General features: G+C 43.0%; 1 protein-coding gene across 2 annotated transcripts in view; it reads left to right on the top strand.

The window, feature by feature from the left end:
- The first annotated feature begins 19,356 nt into the window (after positions 1-19,356).
- LOC118366239 (solute carrier organic anion transporter family member 1C1-like) overlaps positions 19,357-27,203 on the top strand; it is a 70,216-nt gene continuing 62,369 nt past the window's right edge. For both annotated transcript variants that reach the window (XM_035748753.2, XM_035748752.2), the window contains exon 1: positions 19,357-19,827. The gene's annotated coding sequence lies outside the window, so the exon portion shown is untranslated. The remainder of the gene's footprint in view (positions 19,828-27,203) is intronic.

The raw sequence follows: 27,203 nt of genomic DNA, 5'->3' as shown, positions 1-27,203 counted from the left end.
TTGGGTGGTTTTGAAGGCATTTCCTAAAGTCCTCAAGACATGGATAGCCGTCCAATTTCGACGTCAATCTTGAACGATCTCCCTGAGCATGCAAGCACGCAAAAACATACCAACCTAAAACCATTTAACCAATTACTCCAATCCTGTAATCCATGAAACTCACTGCTCCTGCACATCATTCTCATAATTTCAGTGCAAGAAGTGTCACTGCGATACCTGGTTCAAATCCAGCATCACATCAGGCTGGAAATGGGAGTCCCATAGGCTGGTGCACAATCGTCCCCGGGTTTGGCCGGGGTAGGCCGTCATTGAAATAAGAATTTGTTCTTAACTGACTTACCTAGTTAAATAACAAATCAAAAATTCCTACCCCGGTTCAAGGTTCAACTTGATTTCCCATATAAACTCAGCAAAAGACTAAACTAACTGTCAACTGCGTTCATTTTCAGAAAACTTAACATGTAAATATTTGTATGAACATAAGATTCAACAACTGAGACATAAACTGAACAAGTTCCACAGACATGTGGCCAACAGAAATGGAATAATGTGTCCCTGAACAAAGGGGGGGTACAAAATCTAAAGTAACAGTCAGCATCTGGTGTGGCCACCAGCTGCATTAAGTACTGCAGTGCATGGACTGCACCAGATTTGCCAGTTCTTGCTGTGAGATGTTACCCCACTCTTCCACCAAGGCACCTGCAAGTTCCCAGACATTTCTAGGGTGAATGGCCCTAGCCCTCACCCTCCGATCCAACAGGTCCCAGATGTGCTCAGGTGTCCCGCAGGTGTGATGTTTGAATGTACCGATCCTGTGCAGGTGTTGTTACACGTGGTCTGCCACTGTGAGGACGATCAGCTCTCCGTCCTGTCTCCCTGTCGCGCTGTCTTAGGTGTCTCACAGTACAGACATTGCAAGTTATTGTTCTGGCCATGTCTGCAGTCCTCATGCTGCATCGCACCATGCCTAAGGCACATTCACGCAGATGAGCAAGGACCATGGGCATCTTTCTTTTGGTGTTTTTCTTTTGGAGTCCATAGAAAGACCTCTTTAATGTTCTAAGTATTCATAACTGTGACCTTAATTGCCTGTCGTCTGTAATCTTTTAGTGTCTTAATGACCGTTCCACAGGTGCATGCTCATGAATTGTTTGTGGTTCATTGAACAAGCATAGGAAACAGTGTTTAAACCCTTTACAATGAAGATCTGTGAAGTTATTTGGATTTTTATGAATTATCTATGAAAGACAGTGTCCTGAAAAAGGGACGTTTCTTTTTTGCTGAGTTTATGCCATAGATACATTGGACATGTAAAAATGACTCACCAGAGCTCTCACATAAAAACAGCATTAAACACATAAATAGACTCCCCTCTTTGCCACTCCTCCCCTTCACCCCCCAACAAATCTCCAACTACAAGAGGATAAAAATATGTCTGTTTGAAGACAGGGGTAGGAGGGTGCACTCTATTCTAACCATGTACAGTATGTTTATGTCAATATTAGTGTCATCCTTTCAAACATACAGAACATAGAGAGCCAGTGGTCATGGTGACACACTACATGTGATAGGACGGGCATCACTGATCTGTTCTTTGGTCATTCTGTTATCTATGACATCACTCAGAAGCTGTAATCCTAATTTGACTGACTACTGTACTGTAAGTGTTGGCTGACCCAGATACAGAGCAGACCTGGGTCAATTAGGTATTCGGCTAAAATCAAAAAAATGATGTAGGACAAACACACCTCACGACAAGAGACACAACACAACACTACATAAAGAGAAACCTAAGACAATAACATAGCAAGGCAGCAACACATGACAACAACATGGTAGCAACACAAAATGGCAGCAGCACAACATGGTAGCAGCACAAAACATGGCACAAACATTATTGGGCACAGACAACAGAACAAAAGGCAAGAAGGTAGAGACAACAATACAACTAATGTTCAATCGCTGGAAAATAAATGGGACGAACTGAAAGCACGTATATCCTACCAACGGGACATTAAAAACTGTAATATCTTATGTTTCACTGAGTCGTGGCTGAACGACGACATTAAGAACATACAGCGGGTTATACACTCTATCGGCAAGACAGAACAGAAGCCTCTGGTAAGACACGGGGCGGGGCCTATGCATTTATGTAAACAACCGCTGGTGCACGAAATCTAAGGAAGTCTCAAAATGTTGCTTGCCTGAGGTAGAGTATCTCATGAGCTGTAGACCACACTATCTACAGTACCTAGAGAGTTTTTATCTGTATTTTTTGTAGCTGTATACATACCCCCGCAGAGTGAGGTTGGCACTAAACCGCACTCAATGAGCTGTATTCCGCCATAAGCAAACAGAAAAACTCATCCAAAAGGTGGCACTCCGAGTGGCCGGTGACATTAATGCAGGCAAACTTAAATGAGTTATACCGAATTTCTATCAGCATGTTAAATGTGCACCCAGAGGGAAAACAATTCTAGACCACCTTTACTCCACACACAGAGACGCATACAAAGCTCTCCCTCGCCCTCCATTCGGCAAATCTGACCATAAGGATCAGGATCAGGATCCTCCTGATTTGTGCTTACAAGCAAACATTAAAGCAGGTAGCACCAGTGACTCGGTCTATAAAAAAATTGGTCAGATGAAGCAGATGCTAAACTACAGGACTGTTTGCTAGCACAGACTGGAATATGTTCCAGGATTCTTCGGAGGGCATTGAGGAGTACACCACATCAGTCAGTGGGTTTATAAATAAGAGCATCAAGAACATCGTCCTCACAGTGATTGTACGTCCATACACCAACCAAAAGCCATGGATTACAGGCAACATTTGCACTGAGCTAAAGGGTAGAGCTGCCGCTATCAAGGAGCGGGACTCTAACCCGGAAGCTTACAAGAAATCCTGCTATGCCCACCGATGAACCATCAAACAGGCAAACAGGCAGCTCTGATGGTCGTCAAAGAGAAGCACAGCCAAGAGCTGCCCAGTGACACGAGCCTACCAGACGAGCTAAAGAACTTCTATGCTCGCTTCGAGGCACGTAACACTGAAACATGCATGAGAGCATCAGCTGTTCCGTATGACTGTGTGATCACACTCTCCGCAGCCGATGTGAGTAAGACCTTTAAACTGGTCAACATTCACAACGCCGCTGGGCCAGACGGATTATCAGGACGTGTACTGCGAACATGCACAGACCAACTGGCAAGTGTCTTCACTGACATTTTCAACCTCTCCCTGTCTGAGTCTGTAATACCAACATGTTTCAAGCAGACCACCATAGTACCTGTGCCCAAGAACACTAAGGTAACCTGCCTAAATTACTACAGACCTGTAGCACTCACGTCTGTAGCCATGAAATGCTTTGAAATGCTGGTCATGGCTCACATCATCACCATCATCCCAGAAACCCTAGACCCACCCCAATTTGCATACCTCACCAATAGATCCACAGATGATGCAATCTCTATTGCACTCCACACTGCCCTTTCCCAACTGGACAAAAGGAACACCTATGTGAGAATGCTGTTCATAGACAACAGCTCAGCATTCAACACCATAGTGCCCTCAAAGCTCAAAACTAAGATAAGGACACTGGGACTAAACACTTCCTGCAACTGGATCCTAAACTTCCTGACAGGCCGCCCCCAGGTGGTAAGGGTAGGTAACAACACATACACTATGCTGATCCTCAAAACATCCTCAGGGGTGTGTGTTCAGTCCCTTCCTGTTCACTCATGACTGCATGGCCAGGCCCAACTCCGACAATGATGAGACAGCCTATAGGGATCAGGTCAGAGACCTGACCGTGTGGTGCAAGGACAACAACCTCTCCCTCATTCTGATCAAGACAAAGGGGATGATTGTGGACTACAGGAAAAGGAGCACCGAGCACCCCCCCATTCTCATCAACATGGCTGTAGTGGGGCAGTTAAGCTACTTGGCATCCACATCACCAACAAACTAACATGGTCCAAGCACACCAAGACAGTTGTGAAGAGGGCACGACAAAACCTATTCCCCCTCAGGAGACTGAAATGATTTGGCATGGGTCCTCAGATCCTCAAAAAGTTATACAGCTGCACCATCAAGAGCACCCTGACGGGTTGCATCACTGCCTGGTATGGCAACTGCTCGTCCTCTGACCGCAAGGCACCACAGAGGGTAGTGCATACGGCCAAGTACATAACCGGACCAAGCTTTCTGCCATCCAGGACCTCTATACTAGGGGGTGTCAGAGGAAGGCCCTAAGAATTGTTAAAGACTCCAACTACCCTAGTCATAGACTGTTCTCTCTGCTATCGCACGGTAAGCGGTACCGGAGCGCCAAGTCTAGGTCCAAGAGGCTTCTACACAGCTTCTACCCCCAAGCCATAAGACTCCCTCCCCACCCACACACAAACGCTGCTGCTACTCCCTGTTATCGTCGATGCATAGCCACTTTAATAACCCTACGTGCATGTACATAATTACCTCAACTACCTCGACACAGGTGCCCCCGCACATTGACTCTGTACCGGTACCCCCTGTATACAGCCCCGCTATTGTTATTTACTGCTGCTCTTTAATCGTTTATTTTTCTTATCTCTTACTTTTTTTGTTGGTATTTTATTAAACTGCATTGTTGCTTAAGGGCTTGTAAGTAAGCATTTCACTGTAAGGTCTACACCTGTGGTATTCGGCGCATGTGACAAATAGCATTTGATTTGATTGGGTCTTCGAATGAAGATAGAGATAAAACTGTCCAGTTTGAGTGTTTGTTGCAGCTCGTTCCAGTCGCTAGCTGCTGCAAACTGAAAAGCAACCCAGGGATGTGTATGCTTTGGGGACCTTTAACAAAATGTGATTGGCAGAATGGGGTGTTGTATGTGGAGGATTAAAGGCTGCAGTAGATAGGGAGAAGTGAGGCCTAAGAGTGTTTTATGAATAAGCATCAACCAGTGGGTCTTGTATATGAAAAATAGAACATGGTCAAATACAATTAATTTCAAATACTTGAGGTGCACTTGATTTATCTATTGGACCCAAGTCTGGTGAATGGGGAGTATTTGGCCACAAAATGACAATGCGCAGCTTGATCGGGGTGGTTCACATAACATAGAGTTTGTATTCAGTCAGTATGTGCTGAAACCTGTACCTGTCTAATATTTTGGTTTTGTCTGCAAGGTATAAAGAATAAGCTATATCTCTGGGAGACAAATTACACTACAGAATAAATCAAAAATCCCTGTTGGATTTCAGCAATCAGTTACAGTAAATACCCCACAAATAGTAGTGTTGTCAGTAGGAGACAATGACTCAAGGTTGAGTGAAAGCATAGAGAGGAGCAGAGGAGGGTGGGGAATTAGCTTTCTTCTGTATGGCGGCTGGCTGAGAGAAAGTCATTCCTCCAGTGTATTGTAGAAGAAGGAGGCCTGGCTGGTTTAATCTCTGCTCAAATCCCTCTCTAGGGATCCCTACTTAAAGCACAGCAGTGCACTTTGATAACCACACCAGTGCAAGCTACGAATACTGTTCTGCATATCATGCTTTACCCCTCTGAATCTGGCATCTTAAAGATAGGCCAACATGTAGAAGAGTCAGGGAATACTTTAAGGGTGATGATCATGGCTGGGCAGAAACATCCTATGGAATCAGATTGACCCACTTATTCCAACCCACCAAATTCTCACTCATTACTTACGGCAGATACATATGGTCGCCACGGCAACAGAGAAACACAGGACCGAATTCCAACTCCACAGACCGTTGGGGACAGAAGGATGCTGGGTTGGCGCACATTCAACAAATCTGATCTAACAAAGAATATTTATCTGTCATGATTGATGTATTGGAACAGGCCCAATGTGGTTACTACAGTCCCATTTTGATATATTTGGCTGTTTTCGATGCATTACATTTAGACATAGTCCCTTTTCATGTTTAGAAGTGACTTCTAAATGCTAACTCCCATTCGATTAAATACGTAGCTTAGCTAGCTTAGAGAAATCGGTGGTGTTAGTCAAAGTCATTTTTAACTGTAATGCAGTTGATCCTATTTTTTTTTATACCTCAACATAGTATGAAATACACAAAAACAATAGCCTAAATGTAGTCTAGTTTTGCTGGTGGGTAATGGGGATATTCGGGATCTTTCCCCCATGGCATCTTTCCCCCACGAGTTTCCATGGCCCTTTCCATTGTTTGGGTCGAGTTCCATTGACCTCTTTATTTCATTTTTTTATTTTATTTCACCTTTATTTAACCAGGTAGGCTAGTTGAGAACAAGTTGTCATTTGCAACTGCGACCTGGCCAAGATAAAGCATAGCAGTGTGAACAGACAACACAGAGTTACACATTGAGTAAACAATTAACAAGTCAATAACACAGTAGAAAAAAAGGGGTGTCTATATACAATGTGTGCAAAAGGCATGAGGAGGTAGGCGAATAATTACAATATTGCAGATTAACACTGGAGTGATAAATGATCAGATGATCATGTACAGGTAGAGATATTGGTGTGCAAAAGAGCAGAAAAGTAAATAAATAAAAACTGTGGGGATGAGGTAGGTGAAAATGGCTGGGCTATTTACCAATAGATTATGTACAGCTGCAGTGATCGGTTAGCTGCTCAGATAGATGATGTTTGAAGTTGGTGAGGGAGATAAAAGTCTCCAACTTCAGCGATTTTTGCAATTCGTTCCAGTCACAGGCAGCAGAGTACTGGAACGAAAGGCGTCCGAATGAGGTGTTGGCTTTAGGGATGATCAGTGAGATACACCTGCTGGAGCGCGTGCTACAGATGGGTGTTGCCATCTTGACCAGTGAACTGAGATAAGGCGGAGCTTTACCTAGCATGGCCTTGTAGATGACCTGGAGCCAGTGGATCTGGCGACGAATATGTAGCGAGGGCCAGCCGACTAGAGCATACAAGTCGCAGTGGTGGGTAGTATAAGGTGCTTTAGTGAGAAAAACGGATGGCACTGTGATAAACTGCATCCAGTTTGCTGAGTAGAGTGTTGGAAGCAATTTTGTAGATGACATCGCCGAAGTCGAGGATCGGTAGGATAGTCAGTTTTACTAGGGTAAGCTTGGCAGCGTGAGTGAAGGAGGCTTTGTTGCGGAATAGAAAGCCGACTCTTGATTTGATTTTTTTTATATGGGTCTGGAAGGAGAGTTTGCAGTCTAGCCAGACACCTACATACTTATAGGTGTCCACATATTCAAGGTCGGAACCATCCAGTGTGGTGATGCTAGTCGGGCATGCGGGTGCAGGCAGCGATCGGTTGAAAAGCATGCATTTGGTTTTACTAGTGTTTAAGAGCAGTTGGAGGCCACGGAAGGAGTGTTGTATGGCATTGAAGCTCGTTTGGAGGTTAGATAGCACAGTGTCCAATGACGGGCCGAAAGTATATAGAATGGTGTCGTCTGCGTAGAGGTGGATCAGGGAATCGCCCGCAGCAAGAGCAACATCATTGATATATACAGAGAAAAGAGTCGGCCCGAGAATTGAACCCTGTGGCACCCCCATAGAGACTGCCAGAGGACCGGACAGCATGCCCTCCGATTTGACACACTGAACTCTGTCTGCAAAGTAATTGGTGAACCAGGCAAGGCAGTCATCCGAAAAACCGAGGCTACTGAGTCTGCCGATAAGAATATGGTGATTGACAGAGTCGAAAGCTTTGGCAAGGTCGATGAAGACGGCTGCACAGTACTGTCTTTTATCGATGGCGGTTATGATGTCGTTTAGTACCTTGAGTGTGGCTGAGGTGCACCCGTGACCGGCTCGGAAACCAGATTGCATAGCGGAGAAGGTACGGTGGGATTCGAGATGGTCAGTGACCTGTTTGTTGACTTGGCTTTCGAAGACCTTAGGGCAGGGCAGAATGGATATAGGTCTGTAAAAGTTTGGGTCCAGGGTGTCTCCCCCTTTGAAGAGGGGGATGACTGCGGCAGCTTTCCAATCATTGGGGATCTCAGACGATATGAAAGAGAGGTTGAACAGGCTGGTAATAGGGGTTGCGACAATGGCGGCGGATAGTTTCAGAAATAGAGGGTCCAGATTGTCAAGCCCAGCTGATTTATACAGGTCCAGATTTTGCAGCTCTTTCAGAACATCTGCTATCTGGATTTGGGTAAAGGAGAACCTGGAGAGGCTTGGGCGAGGAGCTGCGGGGGGGAGCTGTTGGCCGAGGTAGGAGTAGCCAGGCGGAAGGCATGGCCAGCCGTTGAGAAATGCTTGTTGAAGTTTTCGATAATCATGGATTTGTCGGTGGTGACCGTGTTCCCTAGCCTCAGTGCAGTGGGCAGCTGGGAGGAGGTACTCTTGTTCTCCATGGACTTCACAGTTGGAGTTGGATGCAAACTTCTGCCTGAAGAAGCTGGCTTAGCTTTCCTGACTGACTGCGTGTATTGGTTCCTGACTTCCCTGAACAGTTGCATATCGCGGGGACTGTTCGATGCTATTGCAGTCCGCCACAGGATGTTTTTGTGCTGGTCAAGGGCAGTCAGGTCTGGAGTGAACCAAGGGCTGTATCTGTTCTTAGTTCTGCATTTTTTGAACGGAGCATGCTTATCTAAAATGGTGAGGAAGTTACTCTTAAAGAATGACCAGGCATCCTCAACTGACGGGATGAGGTCAATGTCCTTCCAGGATACCCGGGCCAGGTCGATTAGAAAGGCCTGCTCATAGAAGTGTTTTAGGGAGCGTTTGACAGTGATGAGGGGTGGTCGTTTGACTGCGGCACCGTAGCGGATACAGGCAATGAGGCAGTGGTCGCTGAGATCCTGGTTGAAGACAGCGGAGGTGTATTTGGAGGGCCAGTTGGTCAGGATGACGTCTATGAGGGTGCCCTTGCTTACGGAGTTAGGGTTGTACCTGGTGGGTTCCTTGATGATTTGTGTGAGATTGAGGGCATCTAGCTTAGATTGTAGGACTGCCGGGGTGTTAAGCATATCCCAGTTTAGGTCACCTAACAGAACAAACTCTGAAGCTAGATGGGGGGCAATCAATTCACATATGGTGTCCAGGGCACAGCTGAGAGCTAAGGGGGGTCGGTAGCAGGCGGCAACAGAGAGAGACTTAATTCTGGAGAGAGTAATTTTCGAACTGTTTGGGTATGGACCTGGAAAGTATGACATTACTTTGCAGGCTATCTCTGCAGTAGACTGCAACTCCTCCCCCTTTGGCAGTTCTATCTTGACGGAAGATGTTATAGTTGGGTATGGAAATCTCTGAATTTTTGGTGGCCTTCCTGAGCCAGGATTCAGACACGGCAAGGACATCAGGGTTAGCAGAGTGTGCTAAAGCAGTGAGTAAAACAAACTTAGGGAGGAGGCTTCTGATGTTGACATGCATGAAACCAAGGCTTTTTCGATCACAGAAGTCAACAAATGAGGGTGCCTGGGGACATGCAGGGCCTGGGTTTACCTCCACATCACCCGCGGAACAGAGAAGGAGTAGTATGAGGGTGTGGCTAAAGGCTATTAAAACTGGTCGCCTAGAGCGTTGGGGACAGAGAATAAGAGGAGCAGGTTTCTGGGCATGGTAGAATATATTCAGGGCATAATGCGCAGACAGGGGTATGGTGGGGTGCGGGTACGGCGGAGGTAAGCCCAGGCACTGGGTGATGATGAGAGAGGTTTTATCTCTGGACATGCTGGTTGTAATGGGTGAGGTCACTGCATATGTGGGAGGTGGGACAAAGGAGGTATCAGGGGTATGAGGAGTGGGACTAGGGGCTCCATTGTGAACTAAAACAATGATAACTAACCTGAGCAACAGTATACAAGTCATATTGACATTTGAGAGAGACATACAGCGAGGCATACAGTCATCACAGGTGTTGAATTGGGAAAGCCAGCTAAAACAGTGGGTGAGACAACAGCTAATCAGCTAGCATAACAACAGCAGGTAAAATGGCATTGACAAGGCAACGGGGCCGACAGATAAAACAAACAAGCAGAATGGAGTACCGTGATTAATGGTCAGTCCAGCGTGCATCAGCTATGTAGCCAAGTGATCAGAGTCCAGGGGGCAGCGGTGGATGGGGCAGGGGGGCTGGACTAGCGAGTGTTATCCAGGTTAAAAAACTAACAATGACTAAATAGCTTGTAGCTAGTTAGCTGGTTAGCTTCTGGAGGTTCTTGAGTGTGTTCTAAAAATTTAAAATAATAGCGATTCCGTATCACATTGGGTGAGGTAGGTTTCCGGAAGGTATAAACACATTTTTAAAAATCGGGAAGAGATAGAAAGTACATATGGGCCACTGCGTGTTTGGGACGCGGCGATGCAGACGGTTAGCAGGCCTGTGCTAACAAGCTAACAGATTAGCAGGCCGGGGTAAACAAGGTACAGTATTGCTCCCGGGGGTACAAAAAGATTGAAATACACATACATAATGCACATTCAGAGGTACACATATCTCAGATTATATTATTCGTTATCTTTTAGGGTAGATGTGCGGATAAGCTAGGGCGCTATTCAAAATATATCTCAGAAGGTCAGCATTACAGCGTGATTGGAATTTAAAGGCTGTGTTCCTTCACAGCTTCAGATTGAATAGGGTCCCTTGTATAATGGTCATTTCTTTATCCAATATTTTGAATATTAAAGTACAATTATCCAAGATTATTATAGTTGTTATTTTATATCAAGTTTTTATTTCTATTTGTTTTTAGATTTTTAATTTAATTTAATTTTAGTTTCAGTTCGTTTTCTGACTTGATTTACTCTTTTTTTCATTCAGTTTTAGTTTGATAAAAAAATTCCTATTTTTTTTGTATTATTTAGTTTCAGTTTTAATGGTAGTTACTCTGTTAGCCATTTTTGTAATTTTATCAGTAACTTACTGTATTAATCAACAGTATGATACTGTTAAAACTGAATACAGTATATTACCGTAGAATGCAAAGTAAAATACCATATATTTGTTTTACAGCACACTGTAAGACCTTTCTGTCATTTTAACAGTAAAACACTGTAAAATGCACAGTAAAATACTGTAAATGTGTTTTACAGTATTAATCAACAGTACTCAAATATTAGTATGCAAATATTGTAAGGTGTGCCTTGTAAGAGTGTGACGACCCGCACACTCTGTCTGCCAAATTCTCTCTCTTTGCTGTTATCTTCCTTATTAGGATGTCGGTGGACCGAGCTGGGAGAGTTGTCAGCAAAATGGGACACACCTGGGCCCGGGTGTGTCCCAGGATAAATATACCTTTTCCCCATTCATTGAGACTCTCTCCATGCAGACACATTGTTTGATTTTGGATGTAGCATTTTTTGTGTTTGTTTGTTTGCTTTGGCATCTTTCAACACTCCTCATTATCACATATCTACATGCAACCACTCACTTACACTACTGATTACACACACCATTGTTTATTTGTATATAGGTTACCTCAGTTAATATATTTTTTGTTTGTTATTTCTTATCTCCATGTTGTCTCCCTTTTTGTTATGGGCTTTGAGCCGGTTCGTGACAAGAGGCTATATTTGTTGCACCCGTGAGTGAGAATGATGTTCCCCCACAGAATACGGTAATATACTGTATTTTAGGAATTCTACAAATCTTGCCCTGTAACTCTACAGCAAATTGCTGCCAGTAATTTACTGTAATTAAGAATACAGTACCATACTGCATTTTTTGTGTGCCTTTTGAAAAGTAGTGGGTGCATGGTATTGTTGTTTCTCACTCATTAACATATTTTGAGACATGTCTTGTAAGAGGCTATATTTGTTGGACACGTCAGTGCTGTACCAATTGAAGTTATATGTGGTAGTGGTTCCCTAGCAATTACATTTATGTAGAAGACAGATCGGAGAGGCAGCAAGTCTCAAACCTTTTTTCTGTAGTCACTGTCAGTTTAGAAGCATTTGTTAAGGCAAGTCATATACAATTAAATATTCACTATTAGCAAATGCAGATTTGATTTAGAATACAATTCAACAATAAAGCACTGTATAGTTGTTTTGCTATATATTTACTTCAGCATACTGTAAATTATGGTACATTGTGGGAGGAGAACGAATCACTGACTCATTAACATATTTTAAGGCGTTCCTTGTAAGGGGCTATATTTGTTTCCCCTGTTAGTGAGAGTCCTGTACCAATTTAATTGATATGTGTTAGTAGTTTCCTAACAATGAAGTGTAAACTGAACAAAAACTATATATACAACAAATGCTAAATGTTTACTGAGTTACAGTTCATTGAAGGAAATTCGTGAATTGAATAAATTCAGTAGGCCCTAATCTATGGATTTCACATGACTGGGCAGGGATTCAGCCATGGGTGGGCAGTGGCCCACTAACTGGGGAGCCAGGTCCAGCCAATCAGAATGAGTTTCTCCCCACAAAATGGCTTATTCCATATATAAATACTCCTCAGAACACCCCCCTTCCTCAGACTATCCCGCAGGTGAAGAAATTGGGTGTATAGGTCCCGGGATGGCATGGTTACACGTGGTCTGCAGTTGTGAGGCCGGTTGGACGTACTACCAAATTCTCTAAAATGACGTTGGAGGCGGCATATGATAGGCAGAAACATTAAATTCCCTGGCAACAGCTCTGTTGGACAGTATTGTATTGGCAATATTCCTGCAGTCAGCATGCCAATTGCACACTCCTTCAAAACTTGAGACATCTGTGCCATTTTTGTTGTGTGATAAATCTGCACATTTTAGAGTGCCCTTTTATTGTCTCCAGGTGAACCTGTGTAATGATCATGCTGTTTAATAAGCTTCTTGATATGCCACACCTGTCAGGTTGATGAATTATCTTGGCAAAGGAGAAATGCGCACTAACAGGAATGTAATGAAAATTCTGCACATAAATCGAGAGAAATAACATTTTTGTGCATATGGAACATTTCTGCAATCTTTTATTTCAGCTCAGGAAACATGGGACCAACACTTTAGATGTTGTGTTTATATTTTTGTTCAGTACAGTGTATATATAGGGCACAGATCAGATTGGTAGAGGGTCTTACACCTTTTAATGGTTGGATATTTACCCATATACATTCAATATGTTTTGCCCTGTAATCATGGCCAGTTTGGAAGCCTTTATTTAGGCCTCGAGAAGTGCAAGTGATAGAAAACACATAGTAATTATTAATGTGTTGTAAAATTGCAGTAAAATCCTGTATATATATATATATATATATATATATTTTTTTTACGTTTACACTTTTACTGTATTGTACTGTGTTTCATTGCTCTGGTATCAAGTTACCATGAATATCTCAGTATTGTATTGGCACTAGTAGAAAGAGGAGGAAGGGAAGCGCTACTAAGATACACAATAGTACATTTTGGTAGATAGAAGGTGCTCTTTGGTAAAATCTGTAAATTGGTCATCAAAAAGAAAGGAGGACCAAGGCAATCTCCATATAATGAATTAAAATGCCTTTATTAGTATGGCATGTTCAATAGAAACAATGTTTTTTTACAAACCAACGTCTTTCTGCTGCATGGCCTTCGTCAGGGTTGTACTCCCTGATGAAGGCCATGCAGCCGAAAGACGTTGATTTAAAAAAAACTTTGTTGATTGTATTGGCACTATCCAGAGATATTAAGATATATATAATAAGATATCTTGTTGTAAATACAATTATTTTGTTGACCAATGTATCCTTAACTACAACAACAGTTACAGAAATATTTTTCTTGCTATGACTGGGATATATTCTTGAATTAACCTTGGTTGAACGCCCTGCGGGAATTGATGGGAAATTATGTAAATATATCACTAGCCACTTTAAACAATGCTACCTTATATAATGTTACTTACCCTACATTATTCATCTCATATGCATACGTATATACTGTACTCTACATCATTGACTGCATCCTTATGTAATACATGTATCACTAGCCACTTTAACTATGCCACTTTGTTTACTTTGTCTACATACTCATCTCATATGTATATACTGTAATCGATACCATCTACTGTATGCTGCTCTGTACCATCACTCATTAATATATCCTTATGTACATATTCTTTATCCCCTTACACTGTGTATAAGACAGTAGTTTTGGAATTGTTAGTTAGATTACTTGTTGGTTATCACTACATTGTCGGAACTAGAAGCACAAGCATTTCGCTACACTCGCATTAACATCTGCTAACCATGTGTATGTGACAAATAAAATTTGATTTGATTTGCCTTTAAATTGCGAAGGACAAGAGTGCTCACTAAATGACCAAAAATGAAAACTAGCAAAGAACACTGGGTAATATGTCGCTACATTCAGTAATTCCAATAATATACCGTACATTTGATTACAGTAAAAATATGTGTGCAATAAATTGGATTACCATAAAATGGATTACAGTAGCTCTACTGTAAAATACATTACTGTTATTTACTGGCTAATTGCTACCAGTAAGTTATTGTACATTCTACAGTGTAGGGGCAGAAAGTTGCCTATGCATGGGAGGCTAGGAGACATTTATGTGTTGTAGGTTGTACTTCTTCCCTGTTACTAGTGATAGTTAGTAGTCTCGGAAATCCCAGACCAAGAGCAAAAGCTCTAGGTCTGGGGAGGATGTCGGATTCTCTTGGACATTTAAAAAATAAATAAACAATTGTTCCGGGGAGACAGCACTTCTTTACAGTAATCTACTGTTAAACCAAAGTTTCTTTGAAATGTATCGAAACATACTGTACTTTTTTTAATTTATAAAGGGCTGCCAGTAACTTCATTTTTTTTTTACTGTTTGGCGAACCAGAATAAGAGCCCCTGTAAAAGTCCATGGTTCTTCAAATGGTTATTTGAAGAACCTTTTAAGTTGAGAAAGGTTCTTAATAGAACCATTCTCCATTAAGGATCTATAAAGATGAAAAAATGGTTCTCTGTGGCACCAAAAAAGGTTGCAACGATAGCAGAACCCTGTTTGATGCGCTAACCTTTTTTTAATGGTTCTTTAAAGCAACTTTGGAAAGGGTTCTTTATAGCACCATGAAAAGAGACGCTAAAGGACAAACTCTATTTTGCACTATATAGAACCATTTGTTATGAGTGTGTATGATAGATTAGATTGGAAGCAATTTATGCAATCACAGTCATACACACATACATAAACTCAGCTAACAAAGAAATGTCCCTTTTTCACGACCCTGTCTTTCACAGATAATGCGTAAAATACAAATAACTTCACAGATCTTCATTGTAAAGGGTTTAAACATGGTTTCCCCTGCTCGTTCAAAGAATCATGAACAATTAATGAACATGCACCCGTGGAACGGTCGTTACGACACTAACAGCTTACAGACGATAGGCAATTAAGGTCACAGTTATGAAAACTTAGGACACTAAAGAGGCCTTTCTACGGACTCTGAAAAACACCAAAAGAAAGATGCCCAGGGTCCCTGCTCATCTGCGTGAACATGCCTTAGGCAAGGAGGCATGAGGACTGCAGATGTGGCCAGGGCAATAAATTGCAATGTCCGTACTGCGAGATGCCTAAGACAGTGCTACAGGGAGACAGGACGGACAGCTGAGCGTCCTCGCAGTGGCAGACCACATGTAACAACACCTGCACAGGATCGGTACATCCGAATATCACACCTGCGGGACAGGTACAGGATGGCAACAACAACTGCCCAAGTTACACCAGAAACACACAATCCCTCCATCAGTGCTCAGACTGTCCGCAATAGGCTGAGAGAGGCTGGACTGAGGGCTTGTAGGCCTGTTGTAAGGCAGGTCCTCACCAGACATCACCGGCAACAACGTCGCCTATGGGCACAAACCCACTGCCTCTGGATCAGACAGGACTGGCAAAAAGAGCTCTTCTCTGACAAGTCACGGTTTTGTCTCACTGGGGGTGATGGTCGGATTTGCGTTTATCGCCGAAGGAATGAGCGTTACACCAAGGCCTGTACTCTGGAGCGGGATCGTTTTGGATTTGGAGGATCCTTCATGGTCTGGGGCGGTGTGTCACAGCATCATCGGACTGAGCTTTTTGTCATTGCAGGCAATCTCAACGCTGTGCATTACAGGGAAGACATCCTCCTCCCTCATGTGGTGCCCTTCCTGCAGGCTCATCCTGACATGACCCTCCAGCACAATGCCACCAGCAATACTGCTCATCTGTGCGTGATTTCCTGCAAGACAGGAATGTCAGTGTCCTGCCATGACCAGTGAAGAGCCCGGATCTCAATTCCATTGAGCAGGTTTGGGACCTGTTGGATCTTATCTTTCATATCAGCAAGAAATAATTGTCTAAAAACAAAAGGTTAAATTGATTCACATCTTTAAAGGGTTAGTGTTCCCACACAGCCATATCTCCATGTTACAGAGCTTGTTTACGGAAAACAGACAGATAAGGGCAATCCATTTATGTTTAGAAAGCCGTATTGCAAGCAATGGTTATCGACATTTCTAAATGTTAAAACACAGAGTCGGGATTGTAGTTCACATGAGGCAGTCGTGGGCGAAGTGAACTGCTGAAAACTGTAGGGAGAAGGCAGAATACCACCTATAGTTTTTGAAAGGTAATTTGTCCTGAGAGATAACATTGGGTTGTTATTGTACCTGAAATGCATATGGTCCTTTTTATGCTGGATCTTTGTAGAATTTTTAACCATTTTGAGTCATACAAAATCGTGTGTTCTCTACTCCGACAATTAAGACACATAAAAGGGGAAACCTAGTTAGTTTTAAATTATTTTTCTTTGATTAATCTCTCCATCTTGCTTCTCCTTCTCCTTCTGTGGATTATATATGACGGTTGGAAACCAACTTTAGTTGCATTACCGCCACCAACTGGACTGGAGTGTGGATCTTGTTCATCTTTCAATCACTCACTGTAACGGCTTTCTTCCGTCGAAGGAGAAGCGGACCAAAATGTAGTGTGGTTAGTTCGATACATCTTTAATGAAGGAAAAAACGAACAATACAAAAACAACAAACGGAATGTGAAAACCTATTCAGCCTCTCTGGTGACAACTAACACAGAGACAGGAACAATCACCCACAACAACTCAAAGAATATGGCTGCCTAAATATGGTTCCCAATCAGAGACAACGATAATCACCTGACTCTGATTGAGAACCGCCTCAGGCAGCCATAGACTATGCTAGACACCCCACAAAAACCCCATGACAAAAACGCACCACAATAACCCATGTCACACCCTGGCCTGACCAAATAAATGAAGACAAACATACATACTTCGACCAGGGCGTGACACCCACATGGGTTAGTAGGCTGATAAAAACCAATGAGTCGATAGGAGAGGTGGGATTTGCAGCGTGTCAAGAGTCTAAAATAGAACCACGTTCGATCTTAACACCTCGCTACACAGATGCCGTTGACAAGCAATTTGGATGAAATGATTGAATAACATGTATGTATACATTTATTTTGCAACGCTCATGCACAAAGGCAGCCAGTTTAGCCAGCATGTTAGGGGTTAGGTTTAGGGAAAGGGTTACAATTAGGGTGGGTTAGGGAAAATAAGATTTTCATGGGAATACATTTTTTGGTCCCCACAAGGATAGTAAAACAAAGATGTGTGTGTGTCCAGGGTTGGGGAGTAACAGATTACATGGGAATCTGATGACAAAAAATGTAATCAGTTAAAGTCACTTGTAACGGATAACTGTAATTATATGGTAATTACAGTATTATCAACAGTAAAACACTCTGAAACGTTTTACTGCAGCATTCTGTACATTATGGTGCATTGGGGGAAAAGGTTGTGGGAGGGGAAAGAATTGCTGTATTTGGAATGGTACTGTAATACCACCCCACAGAATACAGTACCGTACCGTATCTTTGGAGCCCCAAAAACCTTTTGACCACTAGGTGCATGGTATTGTTGTTTCTGGCTCATTAACATATTTGGAGGAGTGCCTTGTAAGAGGCTACATACACTATATTTGTTGCACACACAAGTGAGAATGCTGTAACAATTTAACTCCTATGTGATTATAGTGCCCCCTCAATTTGTATAGGGGACAGATTGAAGTGGCAGCAAGTGTTAACTCTTTAATGGATGAGTATTTTGAGGGGTATTTTGAGTATTTTGCCATGTCCTTTTGGTCTGTTTTTGCCCTGTGTAGATGCCAGTTTGGAAGCCTTTGTTATTAAGAAGTGCAAGTGATATAAAACACAAAATATTTGTTAATATACTGTAATGTGTAAACACTTTACCTTGCAGCCAAACTGTTTACACCAATACCTTGTAATTACAGTAAAACACTGTAAAAAAATAAACCCCTCCCCTCAATAAATGTCCATTAATTAATTCAAATTATGGGTGCATCTACTTTTTTTTTTTTTTGCAGTATAATACAGTCTATTTTACTGTGTCATTACACAGTACTTGCTGTGATACTGTATTTATATCACAGTACAGTAGGTGTATGGTAATATTAAATACAGGATTATACTTGCCACCGAGCTGCCTGTAAGCTACTGGGTCGTTCCATGTCATTTCAGCAAGCCATGAAATCCACCATCTCAGATTGGTGCTGTTCCTGCTATTAAGTGATGTTTCTTTTTTAAGAAATCCCCCCTTTTTTAAGAAATCTCAATTTTAAAGGGATTGTTCACCCAAATTACAAAATGATATATTGGTTTCCTTAACCTGTAAGCAGTCTAGGGACAAGGTATGACAGCAACCCATGCTTCGGTTTTGTATGGACACTTTTTTTCAAATGCTAACTTGTTAGTATTTGTGGCACAAGACCAATGCAAATCAATGACAATTTTGGACAGGTAACTAGTAATTGTAACGAATTACATTTAGAAAGTAACCTACCCAACTCTGTGTGTGTGTGATTAGTGGAAGTGTTATATTTAATCAATAAGGCCAGAGGGGGTGTGGTATATGGCTAATATACCACAGATCTTTATGCACTGACGCAAAGCGGAGTGCCTGGATACAGCCCTTAGCCGTGGTATATTGGCCAAATACTACAAACCTCAGAGTGCCTTATTGTTATTACAAACTGGTTACCTACATAATTAGAGTAGTAAAAATACCCGTGGTATAAGGTCAGATATACCATGGCTGTCAGCAATTCAGGGCTCGAACCACCCGGTTTATAATATGGACTCGGCTACCTTATATAAGTAGAATCGTTATGTTGTATTATGCCTTGTTATGTGACAATTCTATACACTATAACATCTGTTTGCCTTATTGTTTCTCTCACTGACATCAAATGTGCATTGCAGACGTCACATGCTAAATTGTGTCTGGCATGAGATAGGATTATTTTAGAACATGTTTTGGTGAAGCATCATGCCCAACACCACAACGCCCCTTTGAAGATGAATGACTTTCCCATCACTTTACCTATTTTCAATCACAACATAATAACGGTTAACAAATTAAAAACGGTTGTTTTACTTTTTGTCCATCGAGAAGCTTTGTGTTCGAGCGAATCAACTCTGGATGGAGGATACATATCATCATTACCGTGCGCATAGCCTCTCTCCCTCTCAAGTGTTATCACGTGCGTGAGCTAATTTCTACAAGCAGCGTTAGGGTTGCACACAGATTTAACTTCTTAGCGAGAATGTTGTGGAAACCTTGTCTGATTGAGGTCAAATATTTAGATAATTGGAATTGTGATGAAGACAAGAGGCGGGAAGAAGAACTTTTGAGAAATACCTTCTTCTATGACCTTTAATAGCCGGTGGCTTTACTGCTCTTCATCCATATGAGAAGTTTCCCCTGAGCTCGAGACATCTGCCGCGCACTCTGCGCTGTCCAAAACTCTCTTCCACCGGGAATATTACGCGCTTTTGTCATAGGTTGTTGTGTTACCTCATTGGAAAATATAGGGCGATTGTTTCGTGGTAGACTTGGTAAGTGACTCAACATTTTTTCTTCTTCTCCTACACAAGTGTTTGATAGCTTTTGTTGTGACGCTTTACTTATGCTGAGCATCACAGCTGGAATAGACCGAAGCTGTCAGATAGGTCGACCACGAAGACAACTATATGTTAGTTAGCGTGTATTTATTTAGGCTACTTGCAGTTCAAGTGTTTTTGGAAACTCATGACTCGTACTCCATCACAAATCATGTAATTTATGCTTTGTATGCATCAAAGATTCACAGTGAATTGAGGTGAGGAATCTGCCTACCTACACTGTAACAGAAAACTACATTTCATACGGTAATTTGAGGTATTATCAACACACACACAAACTCGGAAATGTTTAACTGTGCGGCACACTGTCGGAAATGGCGCATTGTCGGAGAATGTCTGTTTCGAAAGATACTGTAATTCCACCCCACAGAATACAGTGCCCTGCCATATATAGGGCAGCAGGTTAACTGGTGGTTAGAGCGTTTGGCTCATTAACACATATTGAGGTGTGCTTTGTAAGAGGCTATATTTGTTGCGCCCCTGAATGAGAACGCTTTAACAATTTAACTCTGTGTTTAAAGTGAGTCATCAATTCAAAAAGTACAGTGCCTTCATAAAGTATTAACACCCTTTGATTTTTTTTCCACATTTTGTTGTGGGATTACATTTTTTTTTTTTTTTTTTTTTTTTTTGTCAACGATCTACACCAAATACTCAGTAATTTCAAAGTGGAAAAAGTCTAACATTTGTAATAAATGTGTGAAAAAATAAAACGCAAATCTTGCTTTCATATGTGTTCAATACATGTTAGAATCACCTTTGGCAGCAATCACAGCTGTGAGTTTTACTTGGTAAATCTCTTAAGAGTTTTGCACACCTGGATTGTACAATATTTGCACCTTTTTATTTTTATCCTTCAAGCTCTGTCAAGTTGGTTGTTGATCATTCCTCGACAGCCATTTTCAAGTATTGCCATAGATTGTCAAACCACTTTAAGTCAAAACTGGTATCAGTTAACATGGGTGCCGGAGAGGATGGCTGACGTTTTATGGGCTCCTGACCAATTGTACTATTTTGTGTGGGTTTTTTTCCCCACTGTTTTTAACTTTTAGTACATAATGTTTCCACCATCATTTCCTATGACCCAAAATAAATAGGTTTTGGACATCAGAACAGCGATTACTCACCTCGAACTGGACAAGGATTTGTTTCTTTAATGAGTCTGAAGCTAATTATGTACGGCTCTTCCCGGAACAGGCCCACATCCCTGTCAATTGTATGAAGAGGAGACACCGTTACAGAGATCGAAGAGCTGACTGCGTCAGGGAATGGATAATCTGCCTTTACCGCCGTTCAACTGGCGAATGTGCAATCACTGGAGAATTAACTGGATGAGCTCCATTTGAGACTATCCTATCAACAGGACATCAAAAACTGTAATATCCTATGTTTCACCAAGTCGTGGCTGAACAAAGACATTGATAATATACAGTATAAGTGTACGCCCTGGTCGTAGTATTTTGTGTTTTTCTTCATGTATTTGGTCAGGCCAGGGTGTGACATGGGTTTTTGTATGTGGTGTGTAGATAGTGGGATTGTAGCTTAGTGGGGTGTTCTAGGTTAGTCTATGGCTGTCTGAAGTGGTTCTCAATCAGAGGCAGGTGTTTATCGTTGTCTCTGATTGGGAACCATATTTAGGCAGCCATATTCTTTGGTTGTATTGTGGGTGATTGTCCTGATGTCCTTAGTCTGTGTTAGTTTGCACCAGTTAAGGCTGTTTTCGGTTTTCACTACGTTTATTGTTTTGTAGAGTTTGTGTTTTGGATTCGTGTTACGTTGTGTAAATAAACATGGATCACAATATACGCGCTGCAGTTTGGTCCGACTCTCCTTCACCATTAGAAAACCGTGACAGAATCACCCACCCAACTCGGACCAAGCGGCGTGGTAAACAGCAGCGACGACAGCAGCAGCAGCAGCAACAACAGCGGCCAGCATCACAGGAGGAATGGACATGGGAGGATGTATTGGACGGCAAGGGTTGCTACACCTGGGAGGAGATCCTGGCGGGAAAGGATCGCCTTCCATGGGAACAGGTGGAGGCAGCTAGGAGAGCAGAGGCAGCCGGAGAGAGGAGCTGGCGATGTGAGGAGGCAGCACGGCAGTGCGACAGGTACGAGAGGCAGCCCCCAAAAAAATTTTGGGGGGGGCAGACGAGGTGTGGTACTAAGCCAGGTAGCAGACCTGAGCTCACGCCTCGTGCTTATTATAAGCAGCGCATTTCTGGTCAGGCACCGTGCGGTTAAGCGCACGGTGTCGCCAGTGCGTGCCCATAGCCCGGTGCACTATAGGGCAGCCCCCCGAAAGTGCCTTGCGAGTGTGGGCATTGAGCCAGGGCGTATGGTGCCTGCTCAGCGGGTCTGGTCGCCGGTACTCAGTTTTGGTCCAGGTTATCCTGCGCCGGCTCTGCGTGCTGTGTCTCCGGGGCGCTGGGAGGGTGCAGTGCATCCTCTGCCTGCGCTCCGCTCGTGCCGGGCAAATGTGGGAGTGGAGCCTAAGGGAGAGGTGCGTGTAGTAAGCACTAGATCTCCGTGCTTACCCACAGCCCGGTTCAACCTGTGCCTGCGCTCTGGAGGGTCCGGGCTAGAGTAGTTGTCCAGCCTGGGGAAGTGGTGCCAGGTTGCTTACCAGAGCTCCAGTGCTCCTCACAGCCCGATCCTTCAGGTGCCTTCTCCTAACACCAAGCCTCCTGAAGGTCTCCCCAGCCTGGTGTTTCCTGTGGCAGCCCCACGCACCAGGCTGTCTCTCTGTCTCCTCCCTGCAGATGGTCCCGCCTGTCCGGCGCTGCTGCCGGAGTCTCCCGCCTGTCCGGCGCTGCTGCCGGAGTCTCCCGCCTGTCCGGCGCTGCTGCCCCTCTGTCCTGAGCTTCTTTTCACTCCTGAGCTTCTGCCCCTCTGTCCAGAGCTTCTGCCCCTCTGTCCAGTGGGGTCATTGATAAGGGTGGCCATGGTGAGAAAGCCATGGAGGCGGACAATAAGGCGGACTAAGACCATTGTGAAGTGGGGTCCACGTCCCCCGCCGGAGCCGCCACCATGGACAGACGCCCACCCGGACCCTCCCTATTGATTTGAGGTGCGTTCGGGAGTCCGCACCTTAGGGGGGGGGGGGTTCTGTCACGCCCTGGTCGTAGTATTTTGTGTTTTTCTTCATGTATTTGGTCAGGCCAGGGTGTGACATGGGTTTTTGTATGTGGTGTGTAGATAGTGTGGTGTTCTAGGTTAGTCTAGTTCTCAATCAGCTCTGGTTCTCAATCAGAGGCAGGTGTTTATCGTTGTCTCTGATTGGGAACCATATTTAGGCAGCCATATTCTTTGGTTGTATTGTGGGTGATTGTCCTGAGTGTCTTGATGTCCTTAGTCTGTGTTAGTTTGCACCAGTTAAGGCTGTTTCCGGTTTTCACTACGTTTATTGTTTTGTAGAGTTTGTGTTTTGGATTCGTGTTACGTTGTGTAAATAAACATGGATCACAATATACGCGCTGCAGTTTGGTCCGACTCTCCTTCACCATTAGAAAACCGTGACAATAAGGCCATAAGCAAACAAGAAAATGCTTATCCAGAGGTGGTGTTTCTTAATGCAGGAAAACAGATATCCGGTTTTACCTAATTTCTACCAGTATGTCAATGCAGGACTAAGATCGAATATTACTACACTGGCTCTGCTGCCGAAGTTGCAAAGTTGCAAAGCTTGCAAAAGCTTGCAAACTATCACAGATTAGAAAGGGAAACCCAGTGCTGCCCAGTGACCCTAGCCTACCAGACGAGCTAAATGCCTTCTATGCTCGCTTTGAGGCAAGCAACACGGAACAATGCATGACCACACCAGTTGTTCCAGATGACTGTGTAATCACGCTCTCCGTAGCCGAAGTATGACAGGATTTCCCAAACTCAGTCCTCAGGACCCTGAGCTGTGTGGTGTCAGTGCAAAAACCAAAACGTGGACCGAGTTTGGGAACCACTGGAGTAAGACGTTAAACACTCCCTGACCCCCTCTGCTGCTGGAAAAACGTGTGTTATGGCTTTACACCCCCTGCTATAATGTGGATAACCTGTCTACCATAACACAGTGGGTGTTCTTTAATGGAAGCCTCGCAAACATAATCCAGGTAGAAGCAGGAATTCCCCAGGGTAGCTGTTTAGGCCCCTTGCTTTTTTCAATATTTACTAACGACATGCCACTGGCTTTGAGTAAGGCCAGTGTGTCTATGTATGCGGATGACTCAACACTATACACGTCAGCTACTACAGCGACTGAAATTACTGCAACATTTAACAAAGAGCGCACTTAGTTTTGGAATGGGTAACAAGGAATAAGTTAGTCCTAAATATTTACAAAACTAAAAGCATTGTATTTGGGACAAATCCTTGACTAAACCCTAAACCTCAACTACATCTCGTAATGAATACTGTGGAAATTGAGCAAGTTGAGGTGACTGTCATGGTCAAAACATATTGATGCAAAAGTAGCTAAGATGGAGAGAAGTCTGTCCATAATTAAGTGCTGCTCTGCCTTCTTAACAACACTATCAACAAGGCAGGTCCTACAGGCCCTAGTTTTGCCGCACCTGGACTACTGTTCAGTCGTCTGGTCAGGTGCCACAAAAAGAGTGACTTGGGAAAATTGCAGTTGGCTCAGAACAGGGCAGCACGGCTGGCCCTTAAAAAAGTACATAGAGACCTAACATTAATGACATGCATGTCAATCTCTCATGGCTCAAAGTGGAAGAGATTGACTTCCTCATTACATGTTATTGTAAGAGGTGTTAAAACCTCTTACAGATCCCCCCTTTGTGCAATTTCCACCTGAAGACATACCCAAATCTAACAGCCTGTAGCTCAGTCACAGAGCCAAGGATATGCATATTCTTGGTACCATTTGAAAGAAAACACTCTGAAGTTTGTGTTCATGTGAATTGAATGTAGGAGAATATAACACAATAGATCTGGTTTAGATAAAACAACTAAAAAACATGTTTTGTATTTATTTTTGTATCATATTTAAAATGAACAATATAAAACAAACATCCAGATAGGATGATGTGGACAATTTCAGTGAAAAATATAGGAGGTCAACAGTACTTGTGCAAAGTTTCAGAATGATAACTTCCAAAATGAGTGTGCTACATGACATTTATCATGAAGTCATCCAGGTGTCACACACAAGTAACCCAAATGTACCCAAGTGGCCAAATTGGTGAAGGTATACATTTTGAAACAAATAACTATATACAAAATACCAAAATGGTGTTCTAACACATCCCCCCCCCAAAAAAAACAATTGAGAGAAAAACAACAAATAATAATAAAATAAAATAAAAAAATATATATACATTTACAAAATAACATGGGTAACTATTTACACACTTTCAATATTTGGAAGACCCTCAGTCGTCTATCAAATCAAATCTATTTATATAGCCCCAGCCTAAAACCCCAAACAGCAAGCAATGCAGGTGTAGAAGCACTGTGGCTAGGAAAAACTCCCTAGAAAGGCAAAATCCTAGGAAGAAACCTAGAGTGGAACCAGGCTATGAGGGGTGGCCATTCCTCTTCTGACTGTGCCGGGTGGAGATCACAGTGGTTGTAGAGGGTGCAACAGGACAGCACCTCAAGAGTAAAAATGAACAGTTTAGGGTTCCATAGCCGCGGGCAGAACAGTTGAAACTGGAACAGCGGCATGGCCAGGTGGACTGGGGAGAGCAAGTCATCATGCCAGGTAGTCCTGACGCATGGTCCTAGGGCTCAGGTCCTCAGAGAGAGAGAAAGAGAGAATTAGAGAGAGCATACTTAAATTCACACAGGACACCGGATAAGACTCCCATTCGGAGTCAGTGTCACTGTGAAAGAAAATGTTCAGTTAGAATAGTTTCACATATGAGCCCTGTATCGACAGGTATAATAAACAGATATACAGTGCCTTGCGAAAGTATTCGGCCCCCTTGAACTTTGCGACCTTTTGCCACATTTCAGGCTTCAAACATAAAGATATGAAACTGTATTTTTTTTGTGAAGTATCAACAACAAGTGGGACACAATCATGAAGTGGAACGACATTTATTGGATATTTCAAACCTTTTTAACAAATCAAAAACTGAAAAATTGGGCGTGCAAAATTATTCAGCCCCTTTAACTTTCAGTGCAGCAAACTCTCTCCAGAAGTTCAGTGAGGATCTCTGAATGATCCAATGTTGACCTAAATGACTAATGATGATAAATACAATCCACCTGTGTGTAATCAAGTCTCTGTATAAATGCACCTGCACTGTGATAGTCTCAGAGGTCTGTTAAAAGCGCAGAGAGCATCATGAAGAACAAGGAACACACCAGGCAGGTCTGAGATACTGTTGTGAAGAAGTTTAAAGCCGGATTTGGATACAAAAAGATTTCCCAAGCTTTTAACATCCCAAGGAGCACTGTGCAAGCGATAATATTGAAATGGAGGGAGTATCAGACCACTGCAAATCTACCAAGACCTGGCCATCCCTCTAAACTTTCAGCTCATACAAGGAGAAGACTGATCAGAGATGCAGCCAAGAGGCCCATGATCACTCTGGATGAACTGCAGAGATCTACAGCTGAGGTGGGAGACTCTGTCCATAGGACAACAATCAGTCGTATATTGCACAAATCTGGCCTTTATGGAAGAGTGGCAAGAAGAAAGCCATTTCTTAAAGATATCCATAAAAAGTGTCGTTTAAAGTTTGCCACAAGCCACCTGGGAGACACACCAAACATGTGGAAGAAGGTGCTCTGGTCAGATGAAACCAAAATTGAACTTTTTGGCAACAATGCAAAACGTTATGTTTGGCGTAAAAGCAACACAGCTCATCACCCTGAACACACCATCCCCACTGTCAAACATGGTGGTGGCAGCATCATGGTTTGGGCCTGCTTTTCTTCAGCAGGGACAGGGAAGATGGTTAAAATTGATGGGAAGATGGATGGAGCCAAATACAGGACCATTCTGGAAGAAAACCTGATGGAGTCTGCAAAAGACCTGAGACTGGGACGGAGATTTGTCTTCCAACAAGACAATGATCCAAAACATAAAGTCCAGACCTGAATCCAATCGAGAATCTGTGGAAAGAACTGAAAACTGCTGTTCACAAATGCTCTCCATCCAACCTCACTGAGCTCGAGCTGTTTTGCAAGGAGGAATGGGAAAATTTCAGTCTCTCGATGTGCAAAACTGATAGAGACATACCCCAAGCGACTTACAGCTGTAATCGCAGCATAAGGTGGCGCAACAAAGTATTATCTTAAGGGGGCTGAATAATTTTGCAAGCCCAATTTTTCAGTTTTTGAGATGTT

The sequence above is a fragment of the Oncorhynchus keta genome, chromosome 33 (genome assembly GCF_023373465.1).
Source record: "Oncorhynchus keta strain PuntledgeMale-10-30-2019 chromosome 33, Oket_V2, whole genome shotgun sequence".
Lineage (NCBI taxonomy): Eukaryota > Metazoa > Chordata > Actinopteri > Salmoniformes > Salmonidae > Oncorhynchus > Oncorhynchus keta.
This window is presented reverse-complemented; position numbering and strand designations above follow the sequence as displayed.